General features: G+C 43.0%; 1 protein-coding gene across 1 annotated transcript in view; it reads right to left on the bottom strand.

Moving 5' to 3' along the window:
* The window catches only part of fat3a (FAT atypical cadherin 3a), a gene marked incomplete at both ends in the record, with an annotated part of 123826 nt that overhangs the window by 87433 nt on the left and 18893 nt on the right, over nt 1-17500 (bottom strand). The gene's annotated exons all lie outside the window — the stretch shown is intronic.

Here is a 17500-nt window from a genome sequence, read left to right as displayed (position 1 = left end):
AAAGTAATACAATCTTAACTAGAAGACACACATACCGACGAGGCAAGCAGACTACCACCGCATCACAAGCAGACTAACGAGACCGGCCGATCTGCATAGGCTCCTCCCCCGACCCGGCCCCCCGACCCCCGTCACTTTTTTTGACATGCTACATTAAAATGCTCATAACTTTTTAAAATAAAGGGCTATCTCAGTCATTCAACCAGTTATGAATAGCTGAGAACTTCTAATTTATGTAAAAAATAAAAAAATGAAAATGTCAAAATGCCACCATGTGAAGGGTTTTCCCAGGCCACCACACATATTGGTTTGTCGTGACGTTGAGTTTTTTACATAATCTGATCCATTAAGGTGTTTATTAATGCCTGTGTGGTGTTATTTTTTTAAATGTTGACATTTTTGAGTTCGTAATTCATAAAATACAAAGGTTCCATCTCACAGAACATAATGGAATGTAAAAACTTTCAATATCTCTGAACTACCCTAAACGGACCTTATAATTCTAAGCTCATGTTGTGCCAAAGAGTGTCATATTATACTGCGATCTCACACGCCGTATCGGGCAAGATAGCGAGTAAACACAGGCGCAGTACCTGCGGTCTCACACGGCGTATCGGGAAGAACAACGATTGAAGTAATTACAGTTGCAGTAATAACACTTTTATCTATGTCTTTTTCTTCATTGTCTTATTATATTGTTAAAGGTTTATCTGTTTATTTTCTCTCTCTATATATATATGTTATTCTTGTCATTTTTTATTTTCGTACTATCCTCCTTTTTCTGTATTTTCTTATGCTATACGTAAAGCACTTTGAATTGCCCGTTTTATGAAATGTGCTATACAAATAAACTTGCCTTGCCTTGCCTTGAATGGTGAAGCATGTCTTGTTACGGTTAGTCAATGTGTTTGGACCCAGATGCAGAGCAGAACAGAATGGAACGATGCAGGGATATGATTCCAAAATAAAGGTACTCTTTATTTGAGCAAACAAGAATAATAAACCGCACAGTAAGCGATTAAACAAACGTGGAGAAAGCAAGTCTCCTAACAAGGCAAAACAAAGTACTAGCAATAGTCATAAGATACTTATCTCCTGAGCATATGAGGAGCGATAAGGCTGCGACAAGACTATGAGGACACACACAACGCAACATAAAGTGAACAATCGACACAGAGGGAAAACACAGGGGGAACTAAATAGACCAGACAATCACTCACAGCTGTTCACAATCACAGACAATTAGGACAGACAGAGAAACACTACACAACATAGGGGGCGCCAACGGGTCGCTCCAAGGTAGAGCGATCCCCAACCTGACAGTCTGATGTCCAACATCAATATATATATATATACATTGTGTGTGTATCTATATATATATATATATATATGTATAACTTATAGTATCACATGTTAAAGCAAATAGCGCCTGAAGTTATGTGGTCAAATGAACAAACAGCAATGTTCTATTAGTGCACCTGAAAACATCAACTTAGGCACTGCTCTCGTTAACCACGTTATGTTTCTAACAATATGCATATTGTATATACATATCTATAAAAGTCAAGTGCTGTATGCTCAACATACAGACTAAAGTGCCTTATAAAAGTGCAAAGAAAAGCGTAGCCAATGTCTGGTCAATGTTCACACATCAGTAACAGCTCAGCAAGGTCCGACTCAATGTGTTTAGCATATGATCCATGTACTGTATACCCCTGGATATACTGCTTTACTGAACACAAACACTCGCTGAGGCCATCCCTGCACTCTATGAACCACCCTGCTGAGGTGTGTGTGTGTGTGTGTGTGTGTGTGTGTGTGTGTGTGTGTGTGTGTGTGTGTGTGTGTGTGTGCGTGCGTGCGTGCGTGCGTGCGTGCGTGTGTGCGTGGCATCATCAGTCTGTTCATTAACCGACAGACTTCTCCGCAGTACGTACGCAACTTACGTAAGTCACACACATTCCCTTACCCTTACGTATTTTCAGGTTTTTGAAAACCTCTCTAATGCATCAAACCAGGACACACGATTAGAAATACATTCTTGTTTGTATAAGTCAAGATTTAATTTGGAGAAAGACGTTTCCCTTCCATGAACAAACATCCATCAGGACTTTGGTTAGACATACAGTACGTGATGCAGACTTGCTCAAGTGCCTCTCTCACATACTACGGTACTATGTCTAACAGTCTCACATACTACTTAAGCAATATCACACGAGAGGGAGTGTGTTATACTGAATATCAGCACGGCTGTGATTCGGTCGTAGGTACGAGGCTGCAGATTATGATTTGTTTGTTTATTTAATCATTAAAATAATCCAAAAATAGTTCCGCAACTGAACTTCAAATGGACTGTTGCCTAGTAACCTGAACACAAACATGTCGTCTAATTAACGGTCATTTAGTAGAACATCTGTGCGGCGGAGTGATACATATAGTTAAAAGTCCCAGACAGTGCTGTTATTATACTGTATATCAGCACTCATGGAATGCCTCTTCTCCAATCAAATTACTTGGTCGGAACTAACTGTTGTATAATGTACTATGTCTAACAGTCTCACACACTACTGTACTATGTCTGACAGGGATGCTTAGCATAGTTGAGGTGTGTGGTAATGTGTGCTAGTGGGTGCCGGTCCGCTGCTTTTAGAACAGGAAATGCACTAATGGGAAACTGAGGCGCATGAACTGTAATCAAGCAGACACACACACATACACACACACACACACACACACACACACACACGCGCACACACACACACACACACACACACACACACACACACACACACGCACACACAATATGTTATTTGATGCTTCATCATGAGATGTTTCCTACCACTATGCGTTGTCCATAGGGACACAGATGTGAAGCAAAGAGAAAATGGGGCAGCACTTAAATCATTAACCCCACCTTTATCTCCCTTTGCAACCATTAACAAGCTGCAGGCCCTCATTTATGCCCCTGTGCACACGCAAACACACACACACACACACTGTCATTCTGCCATGGGACCACTGAATGCTCAAGGTTAGTTGTAATTAATTCAGTGTTCCCCCCCCCCTTCTGCAGTACAATCTGTGAGTACCATGAAAGGGTGCTGCTTAATAGCCAAAGTCACCGCTTAAATGCCCGCTTTTCAATTAGGCCCTGAAATTAACGGCAAATGTCAGTGGATTTGTACACATTCACAGAGAACAGAGCAGAGAGAGGGAGACAGTGCGTGACGTTAGAATTATAAGGTTCTATCTCCATTTTTGTCCAAAAAAAGGTGTTTATTAATGCCTGTGTGGTGTTATTTTTTTAATGTTTACATTTTTTAGTTAGTAATTCATAAAATACAAAGGTTCCATCTCACAAAACATAATGGGATGTAAAAACGTTGACGCTCAATATCTCTGAACTGCCCTAAACGGAGATAGAACCTTATCATTCTAAACGGAGATAGAACCTTATCATTCTAAACGGAGATAGAACCTTATCATTCTAAACGGAGATAGAACCTTATCATTCTAAACGGAGATAGAACCTTATCATTCTAAGCTCACGAGTGAGAGTGAGACCACCACACCAACTCAGTCCACCAATGCCCAAACAGTTTCAGGACGCTGCACCAAAAACAAGACAAGATGCGCTGCCGCTAACATTGACCTGATAACAACATACGCTACATTTCAAGGGAAGCTATCTGAAAAGAATGTCAGCTACACTTCATAACGGGAGGCTATATTCTTGAAACCTCAACAACTAATCTGCAATTTTCAAATCAGGCACCAAAAGTGAAGAGGCAGCATTCGCTCACTAGACAGTAAAACACTGGAACTTGCTCTCACAAAACATTAGGTCATCTGTATCAACTATTAAACATGAAGCTGAAAGCTGAAGACTGTTATGTTCTGTTCGGCTTTTAATTTTTTGTATTTTATAGAGTTAAGCTAGGCTTTTTTTAAACATTTTTAACTGATTGATTTGTTTTATTGTTTTATTGTTTTTAAACCTGAACATTTTAAATTGTTACTGTATCTGTATTTTAATTTTACTGAATTGTAGCCTATATGACTCGTTTTATTTTTCACTTATTGTTATTTTATCTCATGTGTTCATGTAAAGCACTAGCCTACATTAAGTTGTATGAATATGCGCTATAGAAATGCATTTGTCTTTGCCTTCAGTCCCTGTTTCCTCAGGCCTAAAACATGATAATGAACCTTTCAATATGTGCAGGGTGATTTTTTGCAATTTTCCAAGTTTTAGGATGATTGAGATTATTAGTGAATTCATATTTTATATCGTGTACTTATTTATCTGAATCAACACCTCTACAACTCTCTCGATGCCAAGGAAAATAGACTTCAAGCGTAAAAACTGCGCTGCTTCAAGTGAGCCTCATTCGCAGGAAGTTCTGCTTTAGCATGCAGTTTAGCATGCTTCATAGATCTACATTAGTGTTAGGTCTCGTAATGGGAATGGGATTCTGACTGGGCGGACTGAATTAAGTAGTATTTAAGTTTAATTGAGAATTAAAGTGCCATGCAATCAAATATGGGATTAGAATGTTAATCCAGAGTGGATGGTCTTTCTGCTTCACCAAAACCTCTGCATCTTGAAAAGAAAAGTACACATGCATGCACACAGACACGCACACGCACACGCACACACACGCAATTACACTCACATATGCATGCAAAGCATTCATGCAGAAGCAACATTAGTTATCATACTCCCACTAGAATCTCTGCCTCACCTGTCAGATATATAGAAGACATCATTACACTAGTGATCTCAAAATGACAGTCCATGACGCCTGTTATATCATAGCACATCATATCAGTAGATATTTCTATATTATGAATATCAAGTGATAAATCACAGACTAATCCAAGAATCAAACGTTATAACAGACTACAAATATGCTTTTATATGTGTATTTGATATGTGTATATTAGGTAGGGGCGTGTATTAGGTAGGGGCGTGTATTAGGTAGGGGCGTAACAGTTCACAAAAACGTTGGTTCGGTACGTACGTTAAGTCACCGTTCAGTACGATTTCGGTACAGCAGGGGTTTATTGAACAAACAGTGGGTCTTCCTTTCTTAATTAAGAAAGCAATACGTCGTGGACAACTGTAGTTTGTGCTTGTTTATAAAGGGCTGGTTGGTATGACTTCCTGGCTGAAATGCGGACAAGAGGGAACTACGTAACGACACTCCATCACTTTCAACATGTGTTCAAAACCTGTGTTCTCGACAACGGAGGATGGTCCGCTGCTATAAAAACATGGACTGTCTGTTATTGCTTTAGCCCAATCTGAATGGGGAGCTGGGTTGGCACTTCACTATTTTGTTCTTGTACCTGTGATGTTTACATTCGGGTGATGCCGTCTCAAATGAGTGAGCAAATTTCATGGACAGCCAGCCGCATACCCAATCGCAGTTGAACAATGCCAGCATTATAGCTTTGGTCTGATCCACCTGTCTTTGTCCATCGTCATTGTAGGTAACTGAGAAAACCATAATTTTCAAACAAGAGACTTAAGGGATGCTGGAGGAACTTCAAGCTCTAAACTAAACTAAGCCAAACTAATGACAGTCTTTCTGTGGCGTGTGTGCACATGCGTACTGGCTGAGATGACATCAACACACAAAAAAAAAATGTTACGTGTAACGCGCAGTGGGTAAAAGAACGCTGCATTCGTTCGGTACACACGCAAACTGAACGAAGGACATGTACCAAACATTTTCGGTACGAATACGTACCGTTACACCCCTAGTATTAGGCCTATATTTGTAAGCTTCCTGCCTCTGATCTGTGTTATTATTATTATTATTATTATCAGGTTATTAAGTATCACAACAAAATGCACAGAGCCATATAATACAGCATACAATATGTTTTTGCTTATGTACATTTTGTACTACACTGTAAAGCTATGTACCATGATTGAACATGAATATTGTGCTGATGTGGACATCATATCGGGGCTGGGCAATGGCCCACAGATGATATACTGTGGAGCGGTAAAACCGTTGGCAGGTAAACGACTGTACCTGCTGGCCAGACAGGCCGTCTGCCCTCTTGTCATCTAAAGAAGCTTTTACAATATTCAACGGATTTCAGATCCACTGAACACTCCCGTGACATCCAAAAACAAGATTAGAGAGAGGTTGGAGGGAAGCTGAAGGTAGAGGCAGGGTCAAGTGGTCTTGTGTGTGTGCTTTGAAGTCAAACCTACAAAACTATGGGGCTTATCAGTCCAATCGGTTTAGTAGATTTACTCAACAAATCTTTTCCGCTGCCTGGGAAAATAGCAGTAAAAAAAGGCTGAGAAGGGAACATGGAGTGACACGACCACCAAATACCACACAGAGAGGTACAATACTAGTCAAAATGCCAAAATACCAAAGTCCAAGAGTCACTTTGGCTTCCTCAAGCACAACTGTCCAACAAAACACATCACTTCAACAGCACTCAAACACATCACTTCAGCAGCACTCAGAAAGAGTTTGTTGGCGTTCACTGGCTTGCTGCCCTACATAGAAAACAGGGAAATGAGAGGGGAGGAGAGGGGAGAACCGAGAGAGAGAGAAGGGAGGGAAGGGAGAGGAAGGGAGAGGAAGGAGAGGGGGGACATAATGACATGTAAAGGCAGTTTCATTAGTCATCATCTCCCCACTTCCTGGTCTTTATAGGTCTGATGTGGGAGAGGGCTGGCCGCAAAGACCTGCTCCCCAGGCGGAGACCCTTTCACAAAGACCCTGACAAAGCACCCCCCCGGTTACACCGCACTCTCCCCTCTTGTACACCATGCTCTTCGCCTGGCTTTGTGGCCATGATCTCAGACTAGCACAGTAGCAGTCTGGGAACCTTCAGACCCTGGGAACCTCTATAGACGCACACACAACAATGTTAGCTCTATTTCCAAGTCTAGGTTTAATCATATAGGAAAAATGCATGTGTTATTTTCCCTATTTTAGCCTATAACATGTGAGTTCCAAATAAATTGTATAGCCTAAATAAATTGTGCATTTGTATCAGGGTTTCATTAGGCGGTAACAGCCGGCTTTTGGCCGATACAAAATAATGAAAATGTGCTAAATTGCTAATTGTCCAGGAGAATAAAAAAAAGGAGACAAACATGAAGAGAACAGTCCGACCCAAACGGAGGACGGGGAGAACAACGGATCAGGGAACAAAGACAGAAGCTGACAGGTCCGTGAAGGCCTGAACCGAGTGATAAAAAAGAAGCTCGTTTTTGAATTGAGCTAGTATAGACCTACATATATAGACCTACAGACTGAATGTAGTCTACATTTTGGGAATGAACAGACTTTCTCTCTCTCTGATTATAACATGAGTACCAATGAGCTAGTCTGCCAGTAGGCTAATCATTTTCATCTAACCATAACTTTCTGCTTAGTCTTACCTCTAAAGATGGCCTCCATGAAAGAGGCATTTGAACAAAATATTCGGACAATGCTTTGAAAGACTGTGAAAAATGTGGTGATGTTCATCCTCCTGCATCTCCATCTCGCGTTACGTTGGTCAATCTCTCTGTGTTGCTATTTTATAAGCTATGGACACAATATGCCTCCCTTTCTGCAGACTAACCCAGGATATACCTGGGACAAACAGACAAGAAGCAGAAAAGTGACACAAGAAACATAACTACACCTAGCCTAACACGACAATCTCTCTCCCTATCTACAGTACACACAGAACACAACAACACCCCCACAACACTGTACAACGGAGGGAATACATACAGCAGTACGATTAGGCGCCAAATGTATGCAACGTACTGGCCCCCTCAGGTTGACTCACCTGGCCCCGTGATGATGAGGGTACCAGGATCCCACACAACTCGCAGCCCCCCCTGCCTCAGTCAGCACGCTACTGCTACCATCTCTGGAGAGCCTTCAGGCTGCATATTGAATACCCTAGTGCAGCAGGTGGGGGGTTGTACAATCTAGCACCCTCTACGATACGCAGCGGGGGGGGCAAAGGTCACGGTGAGAGAGAAAGGTCACACCACCAGGCCTCCTAAGAATGGAGGGAGGTGAGGAAGGAACAACCATGCTGACGTTTATGTTCTGTTAAGTACAGGTTGGTCACATGGTCGGTGACATGGGTTGCTTTTTTACTCTACTCTCCATTTTTTTTATGTATCCTCTGAACTTGATATGAAAATGGTGGTATGGAGTTTAAACACTAATACTTTCCTGCAGACAAAACAGTCCAATCCTTCCTGCTGCTGGCAGAGCAGAGCAGTGTTGAAGGACGGACCTGCGAGGAGGCGTTGGAGGAGGAGGACATGATTTCTCTCTTCAAGGTAATTCAGTAATGACTGGTTCTAGGATCTCCCGAAGTGGCGGCAGAATTATGCTAAACGTGTGTGTGTGTGTGTGTGTGTGTGTGTTAGTACATGTGCACACTTATAATAGAGATAAGTATGACAGATAATAAGAAGAGTGATGATGCTCAGTAATGCCACTTGGGGCCTGCGACAGCGGGCCAATGAGAGGTCTATAAGGAGCGGGCCAATGAGAGGTCTATAAGGAGCGGCCAATGAGAGGGTCTATAAGGAGCGGGCCAATGAGAGATCTATAAGGAGCGGGCCAATGAGAGGTCTATAAGGAGCGGCCAATGAAAGGGTCTATAAGGAGCGGGCCAATGAGAGGTCTATAAGGAGGGGCCAATGAGAGGTCTATAAGGAGCGGCCAATGAAAGGTCTATAAGGAGAGGGGCCAATGAGAGGTCTATAAGGAGCGTTAAGTAAAAAATGACAGCGTTCAGTCGCCACACAACGGGCTGTGTTTCCCCGTTAGGCAGGGCGAAAGAGTGACAGATGAAACCCTTCTTCTCTCTATGCCACAGTCAGCTTTCTATCCCCACCACCTCATTCATTATTCAGACAAGAGGAAAGGGGGGATGAGATGGAGGGGTGGGTGAAACGACAGACAAAGACGACGGAGATAGAAGAAAGGGAGAGAGGTAGCAGCATTGAAGTTCAGACTTCAATGAATCAGCGAATGTTCTGCATAGGAGGTACATTTCAGTGCCGGGTGCTACACGGTAACACCGGTGCAAGTTCACGCGAGTATATCAAGAAATGAAGTGGAGTTTTTTTTTTGTGTTTTTTTTTTTTTAACCACTCGATTTAGGCCTAGCGCTAATGAGTAAAAAGGCTAACGGATTACATCGAGTGGGAGTGGTGGTAAGTGCGAGAGGGGTCATGATGTTAGGGCAGCGATGTTGGGTTCTGAAGAGGCTATTAAACCACAATGAAACACTTTATCAGCTTTTGTATTAATCCAAGCCCGTGGACGGAGGGTTATTACCGCTGCGGCTGTAGTACTTGAGCTACGAGCGCGGAGGATTAGCAGCACCTGAGACCCCGACGCCCTGCAGGTAGAAAGCCCAGCGGGAGTTACCCTTTAAACCCCCACTCTCTCATTAGCACTCTCTCTCTCATGCTAGCACTGTTAGCGATAAGGCAAGTGCAAGACTGGGACTAAATGAATACCACAATTATTGTAGGCAGTGTTTGGCAAGAGATTAAGAAGGAGGACACGTGTATCTGTTAAATGAGGCTAGCAGTCAGCAAGTGTGCTCGGACAAGGTAGGGCCTTCGAAAAAAGATAAACTACAGATTACAAACAAGCTAAGAAATTATTCTGCAAAAGCGAGGAGAAGCCAATCTAAAAAGACCACATGGGCTGGCATCTGCACTTTGTGATGTGCTAGCTCTCTGCCAGACCCGTCCCAGAGTGTGTATGTGCTAGGGAAGTGTGAAGCTAAGCTAAATGAGGAAGTGCTGTCTCACACAGTATTTTCTCACTGTGCAGTGTGCACCGAGACACGAGTTGGCTGTGAATGCATCCAATTACCCCCGGAACAAGCGCTGCCGAGAGCCAGAATCAGTTAGGATCTGAGTATGCGCACGCAAGCATGCACGCACGCACATAAAGGTTTTGTAGGCCTGCTTTATTGAAGAACCTAGCCACTTTTTTCATCACAATTTCATTTATTTTTTCTGAGTGGGGCAGTCCCACTCATATTTTTCATCTTTATTGACAGTTACAGTGAAGATTTAGACAGGAAGGATGGGTGAGAGAGAGAGGAGGGATGACATGCAGGATATGTCCCCGGCCGAAATCGAACCGGGGACCCCGCGGCCACATGGTCCGCGCTCAACCCGCTACGCCACCTAAGCACCCCTTCATCACAATTTCTGATATAGCTTTTGTGTTGTTGTGTAATCCTCACTTATACTTCCCTTTCTTTGCCAACATAATACAACCCACAATGATATTTCAATATGAACCACACATTGTGTATAATATGTTATTTTTCCTTGGACAAAAGTGAGAATTGCAGGTTTTTTTCCTTCATAAATGAGCCTCTTTTAACCTTAACACCTGAACAAGTTGTCATCATTGAGTTGAGCATGCCATTGCAAAATATAATATACACATAATGGTTAAAAATACAGACAGTTACTGTAGACACTACAAACTACTTTACTGTAGACACTACAAACTACCTGCTTGCGGCTCTGTCCGTATGTGAAGCGCATTGAGTTGCGTCTTGTAAGAAATGCGCTATACAAATAAAAGTTGATTTGATTTGATTTGATTTACTTGCTGGATAAGTGACAGCAAGTTATCACCAGGAAATGAAATGCATGTTTGGATGGATGTAAATCTGACTTGGCCAGTGGAGACCTTTCCACTTGTTGGCCGTGAAAACCCCCCTAGTTGCTATGGCAATGGTGTGTTTTCAGTAATTGTTTTGCTGTATGATGTTGTTCCATCTCCATCCAATGAATTTGGAGGCATTTGCTCGCACTCGAGCTGACAAGATGTTTTTACACACTTATAATGTGTTGCTGCCGTCAGCAGTTACTCATCCTCAATTAAGACAAGTTAGCGAGTCGTAGTGACAGCTACACATGCCCAAACACCCCCTTGTTTCACAGACGAGGTGGCGTTGCTGTAAATCAGCACTGTACCTCAAATAGAACGTATGGAAAAAGTCAAGTGAACGGACTACTGACGTAGCGACACCATCACACTATCGTCACTCAACCATGGACCTTTTAAACCTCTCACCTACTACGCATAACGTGAGCTTAGAATGATAAGGTTCTATCTCCGTTTAGAATGATAAGGTTCTATCTCCGTTTAGAATGATAAGGTTCTATCTCCGTTTAGAATGATAAGGTTCTATCTCCGTTTAGAATGATAAGGTTCTATCTCCGTTTAGGGCAGTTCAGAGATATTGAGCGTCAACGTTTTTACTTTCCATTATGTTTTGTGAGATGGAACCTTTGTATTTTATGAATTACTACTAACACCACACAGGCATTAATAAACACCTAATGGATCAGATTATGTAAAAAACTCAATTTTGACAAAAATAGAGATAGAACCTTATAATTCTAACGTCACGATAAGACAATACCTGCAGAATAGGGCAGAATGGGTGTGAGACGAGAATTTATATTACATTTTATAGGCACTATAACAACACACCCTCCGGGTTAGAGAATAAAGTAAGAATGTTCATAAAGACAGGAGTCAGGTTTAAGGTTGTAGTGTTATTGGGACAGATTGAAATAGACGGGAGAAAATAATAATTGTCTTTCCCATGCCATCCTCTCTGAGTAGACTTCATGGCTATGGTGTTACAGAGACAGGTAGGCTTAGCGTATTGTGCATAGTAGACCTATAAAATGTATGACTTAATTCATTGTAATGGCTCAAAGAGCCCCCCCATTTTGCTATTATTGTAAAATTGTAGCCTATTGCAAATTGATGTTGATATCATTTGATTGTTGCGTTGTTAAAGAGTTGCTTACCCTAAAGCGTTTCATTACCTGATATCCTGTATTGTGTAAATAACCAGAATTCAAATTTCATTTCGATTAGTTTATATACGTAGGCTTAGGGCTATCGTCTGTTTCTCTGGTGTTGAGGTGGTTTTAAGGTGAGCTATGCTCATAGAACATATTTTGAATGTTTATCATTCAGAAACAATGTAGGGTAAAGGTCCCTATTAAACCCACATACTATAATCCCTCTTGCAACTTCTGAGTCAAATTGGTTTTTAAAGCGTAATCATCATTTTGTGTTGTGTAATGTTTCTTCAAATGAAGCTACGGTACTTCTTCCCTACATGCCAGTTTTTCTTTTTTGTAAGCCAATCAGATCTGCTGACCTTGAGTTAGTGTGACATGTGCCGGCTGAGCTTAGAAGAAGCTGCAAGTAAACCTGTGGGCTAGGGTTAGGGTACCCTCCGAACTCCTGTTTTTGGTACGTACTCATTTATAATGAATAATGTATGAGATTAATGCTTTGAATATGACAAATCGTATAATATTAATACTTCAAGTAATATTCTTTCTTTTTAAATCAATTTTTTTGTTTTAGCATGCTAACTAATCGACCACATAGTGAAATGAATGTGCAATAACACTATGTGCAATATGACAACCCTCAGGTACATAAGGTTCAGAGATAGGAAATGTTAGAATAGGTATAGCATAGCATAGAGTACAGCACAGTGTTTTATTTGTATAGTATAGTATAGTGGATAGTGTACATAGCCTTTATTTATGTAAACCAGCTATTTTCCCTTCTTGTTTTTAGTTTTTTTTCCTAGCACCATGGGAGCCCCCCCTCCTAAATGTCGTTGTATGGTACCTGTACTATATCAATGACAATAAAGACCATTCATTCATTCATTCATTCATTCATAGTGCTACAATACAGTAGCAGCATAGTATGGTTCATTGCAATGACATTAAGCATGATAAGCATGCATAGTTCACATTTGGGTATGCAGTTTATATTACTATACAGTTCAATGGTCAATACATATGTGTGTTCAGCTTAATTGTGTTTTAAATTAACATTTTGATCAGGTGGGCTTAAATGGGACACCAGCAAAGAAAATCACACTGTTTGGGGAGGATGAAACGAGTCTAATTAATTACATCTCTGCATGATCAATTTTTACTTTTCATGTTATGTTGTATGTTATGATGTAGTGCACCATATATGTATATATAGAGTGAGATTTATCTCATATCATCGTTTTTTAAATGTCATGTACGTAGAATAAAATATTCTGTCTTTTATCCATTAACATCATTGATGTTTCCTTTAAGCCCACTTGTTCCAATTAAGCCCAATTGACTGTGTTTCAATGGGGATGTTCTCCCGTGTGACCTTTGAACCCATCATCACTAATTTTTACTTGAGTAATGTTTTGCAAGGTATCTCTACTTTGTCTCAATTAGGACTTCTGCTACTTTTTACACCATTTACCGGTACATGAGAGGGAAGACAATTTATAAATAAGTAGGCCTATATCTGCCCATGTCATGGAGAAAAGCAAATAACATGATGATTATCTGTACCATGATGGTATTATTGCACATTAAACTGATACAATGTTGCTTGATTGATTTCTCATATTGCCTTGAGTGTGTACAGTATGAGTGACTGTGATAGGCTAGTATGAGTGAGGAGAATGTTGTCATGAGGAAACATCTTGAGGGTTTTGTGGGTCATGTAGAGTGCACACGTTTCATCTCTATATCAGTCTGTGGAACAAGGGAACGGGAGAAAGGGAGAGAGCGGGGGGGAGGAGGGGAGGAGGGCTGACTAATGTCACAACCCTGTTGTTTTCCAAGACGTGACATCGCCTCATAATCTCCTCATCGCCAGTGTTTGCTCCTGAGACCCAGATAAAGGACAGGCACAGAAGCGGGGCAGGAGAGAGAGAGAGAGAGAGAGAGAGAGAGAGAGAGAGAGAGAGAGAGAGGGAGGACAAAGAGAGAGAGAGAGAGAGAGAGCGAGAGAGAGAGAGAGAGAGAGAGAGAGAGAGAGAGAGAGAGAGAGAGAGAGAGAGAGAGAGAGAGAGAGAGCGAGGGCCACAGGATGCTGTGAGTTGGAACAAGACATGATGCTGTGTTCCTGGAAATGGTCAAGGCGGTCCTGACCATCAGGTCACACTGCAATTCCCATAACTGTCACATACGTTTGTCACTACAGTCAGCAACCGTGTAATGTGACTCAGGTCCTCACACACAGAGAACAAGGGGAAAGGGGCATATGATATCACTAAAAAAACGTTCTACTCTACTACATCTTCTTACTACCCTTCTACTCTACTTAAAGCGTATCCTTCTCTTCTTCTTCTCCTCCATCTAAGGGGCACTCGTTTACTGCAGATGAGAGATGGGGACGGGGGGATGGGGGGATGGGGGGGTTGGGCTAGGAGCGTCGGAGCGTGGCTGAGCGTGGAAGCAGTAGAGAACCACTGGACTGTAGCTGTAATTCATTTAGGGCCTCTTTTTCCGAGCTGCACTCTGAAGAGTAACGATTAATCTAACGTGAGGGGGACACAGATGACAGGGAACTACAGTTCCCACTTCACCCCACAAGAGCAGAAGAATCTGTTCGGCGCCGTGTTTCGAATACTACCTTCGATAGTTGGGAGTGTGTCAGGATTTTGTGAACGTGTTGGTTGGTTTGTAAGGACTTTCTGAGTGCATTAGAAAAGCTGGCGTAGTATGCTTGGCATTTTCATAGGGCAGCTGAATGAGGGCAACTGGGGTCCTTTGTAGGAAGTAGAACCACATTAACATTAAGAGTAACCACACTTTAGGGGAGGGGCAGGGTGAGTTCACATATGGTAAGACGATTGTACTATAGTGTAAGACAAAGTCTACGTTTTAATTTGTATTCTTCTGAATAGTATCATTTGTATTTTCCACATTGGATTCCACATTTGACACATTGACATTTTACCTTTTCTATTCTATCAACTATTTTGAAATGAAATATTGAAGTCAATTTTATTGATTGGAAAGTGTTGGGCCACTCCGACTGACTGCTGTGTGAACCCCCCCCCCCCCCACCACCACCACCACCACCTCCCCTCCCCACATCCCAAAGGTGTTCTATTGTTCTATTCTAGATCCGGTGAACGCTGAAGAACACTGAACTCTTTGTCTTGTGCATGAAACCTGTTTGAGAGGACAGTTTGCTTTGTGACATGGTGCGTTATCATGCTGGAAGCAGCCGTTAGAAGACGGGTACATTGTGGCCATGAAGGGATGCACATGGTCAGCGACAACACTCAAATAGGCCGTGGCATTCAAGCCATGATTGATTGGTATTAAGGACATGTACAGGTCTCCCAAATAAAGTGTTCAGTGAGTATTTACTAGCCAAATAGCTCCAACTAAAGATAGCTAAAGAAATCAAGCCTGACATGACCTAAACTACACAACCTCCAGTTGTGTGTGTGTGTGTGTGTGTGTGTGTGTGTGTGTGTGTGTGTGTGTGCGTGTGTGCGTGCGCATGCCTTTGTGCATGTTACTGTGTGGGTCATACTGTACTGCACTAAGCTATTGCACTTGACACTTCACTTATCAAGCCGTTGATTTCCATGAAGGCTCTCTTCTGTAAGTCAGTGTGTCACCCTTGACAAACATGATTCATGATGTGTTGATGCCGTGTTCCTGCTACTGGCTGAAGGGAGGGGGGCTTAAAGATCTTGTCAAATCACATGTTTATTGTCAAGCCTAATAAAGAACAAGAAAAACATGTCCGCCGTAAAACGCCACAGCATTTAGAGACGCCCCTCATGTCCAAGGTGGGCCTGTGCACGAAGATGTATCCGTGCTTCACACACTAGTATGAATAATTATGTCTGACGGCTACATCCCTGTCTCTGGATGACATCTTCCAAACTCCCCTCCATTGACAGAGTATCAGAGAGAGAGAGAGAGAGAGAGAGAGAGAGAGAGAGAGAGAGAGAGAGAGAGAGAGAGAGAGAGAGAGAGAGAGAGAGAGAGAGAGAGAGACAGAGAGAGAGATAGAGAGAGAGAGAAAACAGTGAGGAGGAGGAGGAGGAGGAGGAGGGGAGAAGGAGAGGACAAATGGCTGGCAGGCACAAGCCTGGGCCGTAGATTTACGGTTCTCCCGTTCGGCACACTCGCCATGTGCCTTAACATAATCTCTCCCCCTCTCTGTCACACACACACACACACACACACACACACACACACAGAGACACACACACACACCAGTGTCCTGCAGCAAGAATAGTATCTCTTTCATCCCCCCTGCCCTTCTCTCTCGTTCTGTCACTCCCTCGTTGCTGTCTCGATATCTCTGTGTGGCTCCCCCTCCCCCTCTATCCCCTCATGGTGAGCGTAGATAGAAGAAGTGTCCTCTAACGCACCTCTCCTTATCTCTCTCGCTGCCTCTCTCGGAGCATCTTCTCTTTCTCTACCAATTTAACACTCATTAATCGCATGAGGATGTTAAATGCAGTGTGGCCAAAGCAATTAACACGTATATTACAATCATCAAGGTTTTACAACGTTTTCAGATGAATGTTACACAATGACAACGACAATGACATAATTACCAACCCCTCCCCTTCCTTTCCTTTGGCCTCATCCGTACCCCACCTGTACCTACCATCTTCTTTTCTTCTCTCACCCTCCCTCCCTTACCTCCCTACCTCCCTCCCCCCCACATTTGTGTGCCAGGCTTTAAATCTAATCTAGGTGATTGCTGATCATCGGTGCTCAGCTGGGGTGGCGTTTGGCTGCCATGTCGGCGTTGACATTAATTGCCCGTCGACACAGACACAGAACGGGGGGAGTGGGGAGGGGGTTAATGGAATTACAGTCGTCAGGAATCATCTCAAAAAACCTTGTTTTATGATCCTGATTATCCACAGGCTCCGGATCAGCTTTGTGTCTCACCCTCGCCTGTTAGGGCACATTAACCTCTGGGACCGGAGGCTTCCTTTGCAAATAACCCGGAAAATTCTAGAATTCCTGTACTCACTCCAAGAGGCATACAGGTGTTTTGGATGCAGGCAGCAGGGGCGCCAGTGTATACTAGTGTATGACAATGGTGATGATGGTAACAATGTTGTGAGGCTTGTGTTTGCATAAATGCACAGCTGGATCCTGATCTGAACTCACGGTTCCCATGAGCTGCTATTGGCCAAAGACAGGACCGGGTGGGGTGGGGGGGGGGGTAGTTCTGGATGGATGGAGGGAGTATGTGTGTGCGTGCGTGCGGGCCGCGTGCGTGCGTGTGTGTGCGTCCATGCATCTATCTCATAATCCCATTGCGCGGGGGGGGGGGGGGTGTCAGTCCTTTTCTCCCACCGCTGGTTATGGAAGCGGACCCCCTGCCGCCTGCTCTGTTCAGCTGCCAATCATCTCACAAGGGGGCGTCGGCTTCCCTCTTCATATTTCTGTCATAAAACTGAATCCAGACTAAGGCTTATTTGGGGGGGGGGGGGGGGGGGGCTACTCCATCGCACACAGAGTGGGGGGAACAAGACATCCTATTTCACACCAAAAGGAATAGAAGAAAAGGAGGAAAGGAGAGAAAGAAACGTGTCGAAACCTGACACATACGAGGACAGGGGGAGCGTGGACGAGAGCCAAGGAAACAGC

This window comes from Nansenia antarctica, assembly GCF_963989245.1.
Source record: "Nansenia antarctica genome assembly, chromosome: 19".
In the NCBI taxonomy this organism is placed as follows: Eukaryota; Metazoa; Chordata; class Actinopteri; order Argentiniformes; family Microstomatidae; genus Nansenia; species Nansenia antarctica.
This window is presented reverse-complemented; position numbering and strand designations above follow the sequence as displayed.